The 14278-nt window shown below is 35.1% G+C and overlaps 1 long non-coding RNA gene across 3 annotated transcripts in view; it reads left to right on the top strand.

Annotated features, from left to right (window-relative positions):
• Positions 1 to 14278, top strand: part of LOC113598756 (uncharacterized) — a 943191-nt gene that overhangs the window by 186581 nt on the left and 742332 nt on the right. Inside the window, exon 1 of one of the 3 annotated variants that reach the window (XR_008298454.1) lies at positions 3561 to 6212. The exons of the other annotated variants lie outside the window; for them this stretch is intronic. This is a non-coding gene — a long non-coding RNA (uncharacterized LOC113598756). Of the gene's footprint in view, positions 1 to 3560; positions 6213 to 14278 lie in introns of those variants that run through there. 3 annotated transcript variants of the gene reach the window in all.

Genomic DNA, 14278 nt, shown 5'->3' with positions numbered 1-14278 from the left:
CTAAGCAAACTCATCTCTAATTACTACATGTCTGTATAATTCATTATTTGAAATTGGAACTTGATAAAATACTTTTAAGCATTTGAAAGATTTTCTTTCCTTCTTTCTTTCTTCCTTCCTTCCTTCCTTTCTTTCTTTCTTTCTTTCTTTCTTTCTTTCTTTCTTTCGTGATTTTAGCTTTTCAAGGAAAATGCTGTGAAACTAAACCTTCAATTGTTTCTTGCACTATCTAAGCAAATTGCTTAATGGTTAGTATATCAGTTTTGGAATTCTGCACAGCAATTCTTAGGCATTTCCTCCACCTTTCTTTATTTAAATTTTAGCTGGTTAGAGTGGTGCTTCTCAGACTTGAATGTGCAGATGAATCACCTGGGGGTCTTGCTCAAATGTAGATTCTGAATCAGGTTTGTAGTTAGGCCTGAGGTTCTGCATTTCTAATAGGCTCCCGAGTTTTCCTGGTACTGCTTATTTCAGATGACACTCTGAGTAGCAGGGATTTATATCATAAAGAAATATTCCAGGGCACCTGGGTGGCTCAATTGGTTAAGCATCTGACTTCAGTTCAGGTCATGATCTTGCGGTTCGTGACCCCTGTGTCGGACTTGTGCTGACAGCTCAGAGCCTGGAGCCTGCTTCGGATTCTGTGTCTCCCCCTCTCTCTGCCCCTCCCCTGCTCGTTCATGCTCTGTCTCTCTCTGTCTCTCAAAAAATAAATACATGTTAAAAAAATTTTTTTAAGAAACATTACATGCGGATTAAGCTACTTCAGAGCACTGTTCCTTGACCATTGCTTGGAATCTATACTGATTATTTACTATCTTCTGCATTTAACTTCGTGTGCTGAGTTTAATCCATGATGGACTGATTATCCTTATAGCCTTGTAGGAGATCTGCAAGAATGTTAATGGATTGAACCTGTGTACACTAGTGTATGTTCTTTAGAAAGCCTTATCTTGGGTGTCACAAGGAATCCATATTTAGGGACTGTTGTGAAATATTTATTTTGAGCTGGTTAGTATACAGACAGTTTCAAAGTTCTAAATGGTAAAGTAAGTATTTGGAAAAAATTATCTTAGACCTTGGGTTTTAGGACCTCCCTTCCTCCCCCCAGTCCAATCAAGTAGATAGAGCAATTAAGATACAGTAGTATGTTTACATGCAGTTGGAGACTATCTTGTGCTTTGGCAATTTCAAAAATATTTAAATGTCTACTCCAGGATATTTGTTTCCTTCTTTTTTTTTCTGCCTTCCTTTTTCCTCCTTTATTCTAGGTTGTACTTCTGAGATGGTTTTCTACAGTAGAGAGAGGGGAAGAAAAAGCATATGAAGGAAGATAAAGGACCAGTGCTTGGGACTATACTTGTTAGTTCTAGGCATATTTTTTTAATTGAAAAATTCTGCATGCAATTGTAAGGAATATTATGTAGAGATGCATCTACACTGTGGATATAAATGAAGTGACTACCCAGATGAGAACAAATAGAGGCTATTTATTTGTTCCAAGCTTCCTAGCCAGCCACCATCACTTGAATTCAACAGGTATTCAAAGGCAGGCAGGGGAGTAGCAAAGCTTTATGGTAGAAAAAATGGAAGATCCCCAGTAGCTCTGGCTGGAGATTGTTGGCAGAAGGAAATTGGAGGTGGGTTAACTGGAAGCAGGGTACATTGGGTGTTTGGTTTGGAGGGCATATGTGACTTTTACTACTTGATCCTTATTTGGAATGGTGGCAAAAATTCAGGAAAATGGAAGTTACTGAATAAATCTGGACTATTCTGGGACAGTTGCTGCAAAAGTTTGGTTTCCCATGGTGGTTGCTTCAGAGGTTATGGGTCAGAGTTCTGTTGTCTGACATTGTCTTGCCATTATCTATTTGAAATATAGTCCCTCAACACTTTATTTAGTTTCTCCCAATGTTAACATTTTTGCCAAACTATGATATAATATCACAACCAGGATATTGACATTGCTACAATCTACTGATCTTATTCAGATTTCTCCAGTTTTATTTATACTCGTGTGTGTGTGTGTGTGTGTGTGTGTGTGTTCAGTTCTATATAATTTTATCACATGTGTAGGTTTAGGTACACCACCATAGAAAAGACACTAAAAAGGACGGTTCCATGAACACAAGGATCTCTTGTGTTGCTGTTTTATAGTGACACCAACTTCTTTGCCATCTTTAAACCCCTGCAACCACTGATCAGTTCTCCATTTGTAAAATTTTGTCATTTCAGAAACGTGTAATATAATGTATAATATAAATGGAATTATGCAGTACGTGACCTTTTGGGACTGGCTTTTTTTTTTTTTTTTTCATTCAGCTTAATCTTCTGGAGTTTCCTTGTTTGCTTTCAAAACCATTTTAATTACTCATGTAATACATGAATAAATTCTCCTTGTGAAGCATTAAAATAGTTAAAATAAGGTTAAAGTTTCCTTTAACTAAAAACACTTTGAATTCTCATCTCCTCCCTTGAAGCAATTAAATATTTAGTCATTCTAAAATGCTATATATATTTTTATGTATAATATATCATATATATATTTAGAATATATATATCCTATATATATATATTTTTCAAAATTCTGTTGCTGCAAAAAAGCTTCAGTGGACATCCTTGTACATACTTCCTTGTTTGTTTCTGCTAGTTTTTTGTTTGACACCTAAAAGTGGTATTGTTGGGTAACAGGAAATGTACAGTGTAGATATTGCCAACCTTTCCTTCAAATTGGCAGTACCTATTTATATGCCTAGTTGTACCCCAAAATGAACATTCCCTCAGATTGTCCAATGTCTGATTGATTGAGAACTTAATTCTTTTCTGCCAGTCATCTAAATGAAGAATGCTATCTCATTCTTGTTTTAATTTATATTTCTCTGGTTAATAATAAGTATCTTTAAAAAATGCTTATAATCATTATTTGCCCTATTTATAATTCCTGTCTTGTGGTGTTCTCTTCATGTTCTTGTTCTAGTTTTCTACTGGTTAGTTATCTCATTGCCTTCTCGTTTATTTTGGCTAGTTGTCTTATTTTTCTTCTTGATTTAGAAGAGATTTTAAAAACAATGTGTTCCTCACACTAATTCATTGTTTATTGTACATGTATGTATACATACACAGAGTTTTATTCTATAACAAGTCTCTTAGCACATTCAGTTTTGTCATTTTATTTATTTATTTATTTATTTTATTTATTTTTGAGACAGAGAGAGACAGAGCATGAACGGGGGAGGGGCAGAGAGAGAGGGAGACACAGAATAGGAAGCAGGCTCCAGGCTCTGAGCCATCAGCCCAGAGCCCGACGCGGGGCTCGAACTCACAGACCGCGAGATCGTGACCTGAGCCGAAGTCGGATGCTTAACTGACTGAGCCACCCAGGCGCCCCCAGTTTTGTCATTTTAAATTTCATGTTCAATTTATCACTTTCTGTGTCTTTTAATTTTTAAAAAAAATATTTTTTAAATTAATTTTTAATTGTTTTGAGGGAGAGAGTGTGTGTGTGCATGCAAATGAGTAGGGAGGGTTAGAAGGAGAGGGAGAGAGAGAATCTCAAGCAGGCTCCATGCCCAGCATTGAGCGTGATGTGGAGCTCGATACCAACCTGAACCAAAACCAAGAGTTGGTCGCTCAACAGACTGAGCTACCCAGGCACCCCTCTTTTTGTGTCTTTTTGGAGAAAGTCTTCCTCCTTCTCATTTTTAAACCTTACATTTTCTCAAAGTGGTGGGATATTTTGTGTTTCCCAGGCTTCAGGGCAGGTTTTCCCAGGTACCATGTTCTGGTTCAGGTCTCCTCTGGTTGCTATCTTAGCTATGGTGTCTTCTTGATCTTTTCATCTAAAGTGTCTTGACTTATTTTTGATCACTCAGGGGATGTTGCAAATATTACTCATCAAGAAGAGAGAGTTACCTTATATTCTATTCCAGTCTCATTTCTTTGTGATTCATGTGGACAGCTCCACCTTCAGAAAAGCCTGATAACATTGAAAGTACATAAAATTCCAAAGACAGAATTTTTAATGATACCGGATATGTGAATAATAAATTCCAGAGGAATGTCAACAACTAAACATCCAGATAGATTTTAATTCCTCTCAAGACAGATCAATAAAGACAAACTTGATGATTATAGGTATGGCTGATTTTGAGCTATCCCCTTAAAACCAACTTGCTATCTATTTTCTGTAGAAATGAAAAATTGCCTGACTTTTATAGTAAACGTTACTTAAAGAAAAATTTGCCCTATAGTTTTTGGCCAAATATCGGGGGTCAGATGAAAGCCTTTGGAAGCTAACAACTTTGGCAGATCCCCAGAGTTTAATAGTATTAATGTTTTAGTTTTGTAATAAAAGTTTAAATTTATTTAAATTCTCAAATAGATTATGTCATTTGAAGAGATAGGATAATGGCAAAAGGAATGTAACAACCTTGAGATTTTTAAATATTGATTTTGGAAACACTTCACACTAAAATCATTTAATATAATAATTAGTTGATCCAGTTTTTCTTCCCATTGTATTCATATTTCTTATGGAAGTATTTTAAAGCATAATAGGTTGCCAGCAGGAGTTTAAGTAGTAAAAATAAAGAATGGATGTCATTATAATAATTTTTTTGGGGGGGGATTTCCTCCAACTCTATTTCTGTATTCAATAAATGTTTATTTGTGCATTTATAGTTATATTCATCACTATGCCTTTTACCTAAATTTGTTTACTATCTATAGACTCAAGTATAACTGCTAACACATTTTCACTGAGAGATGACAAATTTGTTATTTTTATACTCCAGTTGTTTTTCTGCATTCCCTAATTTTGTCAATGGTGTCACCATCCATTATTCACTTAAATAAGAAAACTTCCTGTTATATTTGGATTCTCTTCCTCATCTCCTATATCCAATCAGCTGCCATGTCCCTTTGATTCTGCTTTTTAATTTCCAAAATTATCTTTTCTCCATCTCTGTTACTATTGCTAGTTTTCAAACTGGCTCCCTACCCTGTGTTCTCATCTCAACCCTCACCTAACTCAGCTGTCTTGTATTTCATTTTAGTCTAGGTTTTCCCCTAAAGCTGATCCTGAGAACAGGGCTCTTATGCAGGTGGTTTATTTTGGGAAGTGATCCTAAGGAACATGGGTGAGTGACTGAGAAGAGTGAAATGAGCAAGAAGGGAATGGTGATCCATGGATGTGCTATTGGGCTGAGTTTCATTGTGGGTGTTTAGGGTTCTATCCTGCTAAGCAAATCCTAAGGAGCCCTGTAGAACATTCCCCAGAATTTTATACCCACAGGATGAAAGAGGGGAGTATTTATCCACTAGCTTTCATCTCCCTCTGCTCAAGATTTGCTTAATAGGTATTAACTTGTGCCTTTCCAGTTTAGTTGGACAAAGCTAACATGAGGCACAGCAGAGAAGTTTGATTACAGAAAGCAAGAGAGTAGGGCTGGCTTTGTGGGTGTATTATCTGTTAGTGATCTGTGAGGTCACAGGGGGCCAGACTTTGAAGGTCCTAATGCTTTATTTAATGGTATGCTCTCGTTGTTTTGAAATTCATAATTAGTTATGAACAAGAGATCTCACATTTTCATTTTCTACTAGACCCCACAAATTATCCAGTCATTCTTGCTAGAGACAGACAGTGGCCCTGAGATAAAGGTCTGCCATAACAAAAGTTGTAGTGAAAATTTTAGCCAAGAAAATGTGAAGTGAGGCTTAAGAGGTATCTAACACATATTCTGGGTAGTGTATCTATAACTATGTTTCTACTCAGGAATGTATTAAGCAGGATGATCTAGCAAAGACCAATAGCCATCCTGCAAAGGAGAGTCCAAGGCTTGTTCTTCCAAATCTATTCAGAGCATGTAAGCCTGGGGCCTCTCTCCCAGAGCAACTTTGTAGCCTGTAATTCAGGCCTAGTGACCACAGTGTGCTGGCCACTCAGGTTAAATGTAAGAATGAGGGCACAAGGATTTTCTGATAACCCATCTTTCCCTGGCACCTGCCAATTTTGACTTGAAGGGCTCATCTTCAACTTCAGCTGGGAAGAGAGTCCACCCAGGGTGGGGAAGTAGGTTTAGACTGGTGGGCTGGGAAGTACACCATTTTTGTTTGCCTTTTTTTCTTCTCCAGTGTGGTGATTCTGTTTAACCCTGGGCTTTGAGGGAAGAAGGAAAGTGCAATCACCAAGAAGTGATATAGGCTATTTCCCAGTAAGTATGCCCTTCCTATAACATCTTTCTCTTACCTCCTGCATCATTGTAAGGAATGTAAAGGAAAAGGCAAAAAAGGTCTTTGTGTGAGTGTATAATCTGAAGTGCTGTATCCTCGACCCTGTAATTTTTTTTTTAATGTTTATTTATTTTTGAGAGAGAGAGAAAAGGAGCAGGAGCAGGCGAGGGACAGAGAGAGAGAGACAGACAATCGGAAGCAGGCTCCAGGCTCTGAGCTATCAGCACAGAGCCTGATGTGGAGCTTGATCCCACAAACCATGAGATCATGACCTGAGCCGAAGTCAGTCACTTAACCGGTAAGCCACCCAGGTGTCCCAACCCTGTAATATTTTTGCTGGGCAAACACTTTTGTCAGCTCTTAAATATCTACGATCTTAGAATGTTTTGATTGATTCTAAGATAAACATTTGTTTTTAAGAAACTAGGAAACACAAAACAAAAAGAATATATTTTCTCTTTAAATGAGAATTACCCCACAGGTTAGGGACATGCCAAATTTTATTTTTTTTATGGTTGTGAAAACTGTAATGTAGTAGAGTGTAGTTCATAGAAGGTTACTAACTTTTCAATTAGAAGAACATCTAGCATACTAAATATGAGCATGAGCCCAGTTTGATGTTTTGCTCTTTGAATTGGCAGTATTATTTTGGAATTTCAATTGTACCAGAAATGTAGGAAATCATTATCAGTTCCTTACCTTTCTCTCCTTTTTTTTTTTTTTTTTTTTTTGAGTGTGTGGCTATGAAGAAATGGGAATGACAAATTGTAATTGTTTAGGCCTCTTTAAAGAACAACAGATGCCAAAAATTTCTTTTCCAGTCAAAAGAGCAATAGTAACTACTTTTGCTCAGATTATGGAAGTAGTTGTTATTTAAGTGTTTTTTTTTTTTTGTTTTTATGAATGTCTCTAGCTGTTTACATGTATTCAGGTTACAAGTAAATCATTGAAGAGAAAGGTCAAAGGATTTAATAAGATTTTGTTCATGCTAATATGTACAAACCATGTGTTAGATTCCTTTTCAGAGTACAAATACAAATGTTACTATGTGTATAGACATATAAATAAAAATAAGAATGATTCAAACATATGGGTATGAGAAGTTCTTTTTTCTTTGGTGTTTTTGTTGTTCTTTCTCTACAGAGGCATATAGCTACACTCAGCTGAACACTGGATTTTTCTTTGTGTCACTATTGTAAATTAACTTATTGTGATTATCTCCATGAAAACTGATGACAAATTATTTTTGAAAAATGTAGATACATTCATCATCATCAGCTGTGATCAGCTGCAGTAAAGATGCCCTTTGAAAATGAAGTGTTCTGAATTAAGATGCTTAAAAAGTACAAATAACAAAAACCAAGTGACAAAACCCCCAGCTTTTCAAACTTGGTACATGAATGTGTCCATTTTTAATGAAGAAAATGAGGCCAGCATCAGTTGGGGACTTTCTGAAGGACACATTGTCCTGTACCAATTAGTGATTTTCAGTGAGAGGAGGCCAGAAGACGGTGGCACAGTCCTTCGTCCTGCTGCCAGGTGGCGCTGTGCAGTAGTTGGTGCAGTCTTCTGTAAGGCATAAAATGTCTGCTCCTACCCTAGTTGTACTGCTGACCATAATAACTGAGTCTATTAGAAGTGTGAAAATAAACTTATTTTACAAATTTCTGAGTCATTTCAATATAACTATACTTAAATAGGTCTTAATCTTTACATTTAGTGAGATTCTTCTGTGGTTAGTGAATGCATCTTAAAGAGTGAATAAAAGACTCATGGTTTCCAGAATGCACTAACGTCTTTCATTATAAACTGGTGCCTCATGCCTTCTAAATACTCTGCTTTGAATATAAATAAAGCAGTATTAAAAATAAAATGCTTCTGTTGCCAATAGAGTGCTTTTTTACTTTGGAATAGTCAGACTGGAAGGAATTTGAAGGCAATGAATAGAGGAAATATAGCATTAGTTTAACATGTATAAGCATACACTTAAAAATACATACATATATTTAAAGAAAGCTTTCTGTATATTTTTTTTCTTCAAAGCAAGTATATGTTTGCCCATTTTCTTCCCCTAAGGATGATTACAATCATGCTTAAAATGGTCAATTTTCTGGTTGATTATTTTCTATTTCAGCATGATGTAATTAGAAGTTTTTCTTTGTTATTATAATGACCTGACTTTAAAGTTACTCCAAATTAATCTTATATATAGAAAGTTTTTGAGACTAGTGCAGGTGGCATACATCAGATGAAAAATTGTTTTAAATGTTGGATTTCTTCTTTTACCATTACAAATTTAAATCTCCAAAATGTGTAAATGTATAAGGTATATCTGTTTTAATATGAAACACTTATTAGAAATATGAGTCAATGTTAGCGTTTTGGTTTTAAGAGATGGCATCTAAAAGATGTGAGCATTTTTGCAATTTTTATGAAATAGGACAATTTTTCCAGTTGCCAACCATCTTATCTCTTCATGTTAGTTATGTAGGCACTACAGTGAATAAACAGTTTAATTTATGGATGTATCTTGATTGTAGTGATATTTATGAAGGTCTCTAGTTTATAGAGAAAATTTCTAGAAAGGGAGACATGCTTTAGCAATAATTATTAAATTTCCCATGCAAAATTTATCATGACAATATAAAGAAATCATAGTAGTATGAATCCCAGACTGTGAGTTAGTTTTTTGGTGTTTGGAAAAGTAAATGTTTTTTTAATTGAATATTAATTGATAGGAATATATTTCTTAAATGTGTTCTTATCAAAAATCCATACTATGTTTGCAATAAAATCAAATAGAGATTGGACAAGAGCTGTGGCTTCAAGGAGTTTTTAGTTAAATAAATGCCTGAAAATCCTATTCAAAAGGAATCACAGAATTAAAGGATGCTTATTACACAGTTACTGAGAACAATACAAATATTTTAGGAGAGAAGTTAAACAGAGTACTGACAAATCCCTATGATATGCCACTTAAATTATGTTTTCAAGAATATATAAGGGCATGGAAAAATGCTTACCATTTATAACTGGGGAAAAAGATAGGTTATAAAATAGTATATAATCTATATCTCTGTAACATATGATGAATCTAATTGCATGTATAATTATGATAAAATATATATTTAAAGCATTCCAAAGATTTTTCCCCAAGATATTAAAAGCAATTATTTCTGGGTAGTAGGATAATGAATGATTTTTTTTTTTATATTGTGGAAATTTTCTTCACTACATGTATTAGTTTCATAATATGAAAAATGCATTTTATTTTATTTTTTATTTTTTAACTTTTTAAAAACTTTACTTATTTTTGAGAGAGAGAGAGAGAGAGAGAGAGAGAGCGAGCAAGCCTGAGCAGGGAAGGGGCAGAGAGAGAGGGGGACAGAATCCCAAGCAGGCTTCGTGCTGTCAGCACAGAGCCCAATGCGGACTCAGGAACTGTGGTATCACTACCTGAGCCAAAATCAAGAGTCAGCTGCTAAACCGACCGAGCCACCCAAGCACACCATCCCCACCCCCCACGCCAAAATGCATTTCATTTCAAAATAGCAACATACATAAATAATATTAATAGTATTAATGTGAAAAAGTGTTTACACAAACATTTTATTGTCAATATGTTTTAGGAAAGTAGTGAAAAATCAAGTTATTTCCAATGTTACTGATTATTATCTTCCTATTTCCCCCAAACCCAGGACAATATCCAAATGGTTCTATTTTCTATAATTAGACTTTTAAAAACATCTTTAGCTGTAATAAATTTTTATTGGCTTGATAAGTGAATACCTTGTATATAGTTTTAGATGCATGCTTAATTTTGTCTTTATCATGAGCTCTGATTTATAATACAATTGACCCTTCAAAAACACAGGTTAGAACTGCGTGGGTCCATTTATATGTGTATTTTTTTCCCACAAACACAGTATAGTACTATAAATACATTTTCTCTTTCTTATGATTTTTGTAATAACATTTTCTTTTCTCTAGCTTACTTTATTATAAGAATACAGTATATAATTCATGTAACATACAATATATGTATTAATCAACTCTTTATGTTATAAGTAAGGCTTCTGGTCAACAGGAGGCTATTAGTAGTTTAATTTTTAGGGAGTCAAAAGTCGTACATGCATTTTCAACAGTATGGAGTGTGGGTGCCCCTAACCCCCATGTTGTTCAAAGGTCAACTGTATATAGGTGAAATGGAGATGATAGATAGCATGAATTTATGTGGCTAAATAAATTCCCTTGAGCAGTGGTTTCTAGGTTAAGTTTTGTGACTAACTGATATAATTTACTGAGCACTGTGTGCCAGGCATTGTGATAATAGTGTTTTAAATATTTTCTCTGGATTCCTATGACAAACTCATGGGTTTGGTATTGCTATTTCCATTTTACAGAGAAGTAACTGAAGCTCAGAAAGTTAATGGTCCACCCAAGGTCACAGGACTAGTTAACTACAGAGGAAGGATCTGAAACTAGGTCTTTTAGATTTAAAATCTGTTTTCCCCTAATTATAAGTCAGTTGTTTGACCATATAGACAAATTAATTTCTGGGATTCAATTATTTTCTCATCTTTAAATTGAAGGACTTGGACAAGGTGGATGGGGCTCAAAGTTTTCCTAATAAAGAGCTACTTTTAGTATTTTTAAAATTTTATATTTGATTTTGGGACCTAATAAGAAAGGGTCCAAGTTGCTGAGGGTAGAAACAGCTGGAAATTGACAAGATGTAACTTTTAAATTACTGGTAGATGGGAATTGACTGTGGGGTTTCTGGGTCCTCCAAGGGACTATAAGACAATAATAATTTGTGATTCTAAATGTAAATTTTTCTGGCTAAAATACATACTAATTAACCTTATAATTAAAAAATACATATTTAAGGTCAATTTTAAAGAGAATCTAATAACAAGGTTTAACAGTAGTGTGAAGGATTTGTTGTAACTGAGTAAGAGCAGAATTACTTATTTGTTACAAAAAGACCAATAGCATTTAAAGGAAACAATTGTCAGGTTGAGAACAATTCATCATAGTGAAATAAAGTAATGCAATGAAAGGAGAAATAATAGAATATCATGATGGGAGCATGGACTCTATATTTGAAAATATTTTGCTCAGAGCACTTTGATACCAGGAACAGATGAAGTGAGTGACCTCACGGGGCTTTTCTAATTTCTGTGATTCCATAACAGAGCACTCTGAAAGTACCTTGCTTATGACACTTCTGGATTTACATTTTACCACGTAATGAACTGCTGAATGATTTTGGTCGAAACAGTTTCCCTATTATTGCACGAGTCATCTCATTATCGAATGGAACAACCCCTGTGTGCTTCACAAAGCTCAAAACCGGAACTTGACTGTAATGATTTTCTAAGTTCATTCCATAATCAGTGGTGCAATGCTTCATATTCATATCCATAAATATGAAAGGTCCTGGTGACTCCACATGTGACCAATATTATATGCCATTGAAATTATGCAATTTATTTTTGTAAAATACAAAAAATGACCAGAATGATATAGAAACCTTAGAGTGCAGATTTTCTTTTTATTAGTACTCCTCCCGTCCCCATCTCATACAGCACCCAATTTAGGACAAAGACAAAACGAAAGTGTATCTTGAATATGCATCACAGGTTCCAAAAATGAAAAGAAATTGGATTTGGATAGCACTTACTCAATAGACAGATATGATACATGGTAAGAAGGTGCACTGTCTGCCCTGTGATAGATTAAACTACTTTGTAGGAAAATTACTGTGAGCCAGTCACCACCACCACCGTGGCTAAATCTTTAATAAAATTCTCTTCCATATTCAGGAGTGAGGTATGAAGTACACAATAAGCAGAGTGAAGTAGAGTGCCATTTATCAAACACCGGCCAGGTCTGTAATCTTCTGCTTTATCCCTTCTTTGTACTTTATTTGTCTTTATTGTTGCAAGGAGGGATATTTACCCAGAGCAGTGGGCATGAAGCCCATAAACCTCCTCCTTCCCCTCTTTCTCTCTTTCTTATTCCCCCTTGTCAGCCTTGTCAGTATAATTTGTTTGTTTCCTTCTAGGTGGTCCTTTGCTTGTTTGGCATTCTTTTCTCCCTTCTTTTTCTCTGCCTTTCTCTGCAATGTGCATTCATGCTATGGGAAATGACACCAAAGCTACCGGAATATGCAATGGGAATGCTAACAGCTACCATGAAGGACTGTCCAGGATGCATTCGGTAATGACTTTGAATGCCTCTTGGCAAGATAGCAGTGTTAAAATGTTGTAGACAGCCCCTGGGTGGCAGTGCACAGCTAGTCCTGATACCAACAAAAGCATTTTCAGAGTAAAGATTTTGTATGTGAGTGTGTACATATGATATATAGGATATATGTGTTTATATGTATGCATGTACACATGACATATACGTATGCATGCTATGTATATGCTATATGTGTGTACATGTGATATGTGTGTATAATTTGTATGCATGTGTATGACACATGTGTATCTATATATGTGTGTACCTTATATGTGCGTACACATATATGCACTACGTGTTTATCCATTTGCCCCAAACTAATGAACTAAAAAATAACTTCCCTTTGAAAGATATAAACACTCACTCTAATTTATCCCATGTTTCTTAAGTACAGTAATGATAATAGTGATAAAAATAACTTGTATCTTTTTTAATCTAATGCTAAAAATTTTCTAGATATGCTAGTCATGTAATGACATCTAAATTATTTTTAAAATCATGCAAATATGGGTTCAGATGCAGTGGAAGAGTTCAGAGGACAGTGAGAGTATGGCTGGAGGTGTTTTGTGCCCCTCAAATCTGCACACTGCCAGTCTATGCAGCAGCCTTGGGGGTAAATTATTTTTAGTACTATTATAACCCTTTTTTATTATTTGAATAGCAGTTTTATGACAAAACATTTATATTCAGGCTGCCTTTGTACTTGACTGAAAGAGAGCAATCATAGAGAGTGATAAGGCAACAATGGTAATGATAACTGCATTTATAAAGACATACAGAATTTAAATGGGAGTTCTAAAATAGACTGACAGTAGTTCTCTACCTGAACCTGGAGCAGAGATGGGCAAGGTTCTTGTGGCAGAGATGCCTTTGCTATTTGGGGGCAGATGATGATATGTAAGTGTGTGTGTGTGTGTGTGTGTGTGTGTGTGTGTGTGTGTGTGTTCCTTTGTCATTGTTTCTTCCTTTTAGTTAAATGTACTTGCTAGGTAGATGAAGGGTTAGCAATAGCAGCATAGGGACATTCTATATTCAGATTAACTATTATCATAATTTTGTCAGACTATGATACAATGTGACTGCATTTCTGAATAAACTATTTAACTCAAGTATGAGTTCTTAGAAAAATTGTGAGTTTTTTGCTCTTATCTAGCATTGGTCTATTTCTCTGTCTCCTGAGAATCTACCTCTTATGAGAAATTGAAAATTTACTCTGTGAAAGAAAGGAGCATGGGAATAGGAGGGACCCCATGTCTTTAAACATAATTAAATAGTAAGAGGCCATTCTGTTTACTTGATATCAATGTTTTCCATATACTTTTATAGTTTCATTAATTTTCCCTGTTCCTAATGTTCTGACCATAAGTAAAAGCTAAGCTGCTTCTGGTCCAGTTACATTCTTTTGTTTTTATTTTTAAATATGTGGTAAGTATTAACATTCTTGATGTAACATAATAAAAAGGGTTGACGTTGTGCAATTGCCTTGTGATGTACATAAAACTAAAACTATACAATGTGGGATAGAAATAGTATCTTCTCTTCCCAAGATATCCCCAAGGTCTTTTAAAATCAGCCATATATTGCCAAAGTCTATATTATGTCTTTCTTTGCCTCTTCTTTTCTTCAGCAAAGTTAATAACTCCTACATGAAAGGAAAAAAATCAATTTATTTACATTCCACCTTGATTCAAAAAGAAATTAAGGTGGCTTACAAAGATACATAACATAAATTTAAAACAAAGTGAGGGAAATGAAGCCAAGGTAAAGCCAGAGAAAGGAAGGGCAGAGCATGAAGTGT

The sequence above is a fragment of the Acinonyx jubatus genome, chromosome B2 (assembly GCF_027475565.1).
Source record: "Acinonyx jubatus isolate Ajub_Pintada_27869175 chromosome B2, VMU_Ajub_asm_v1.0, whole genome shotgun sequence".
Taxonomy (NCBI): Eukaryota; Metazoa; Chordata; class Mammalia; order Carnivora; family Felidae; genus Acinonyx; species Acinonyx jubatus.
This window is presented reverse-complemented; position numbering and strand designations above follow the sequence as displayed.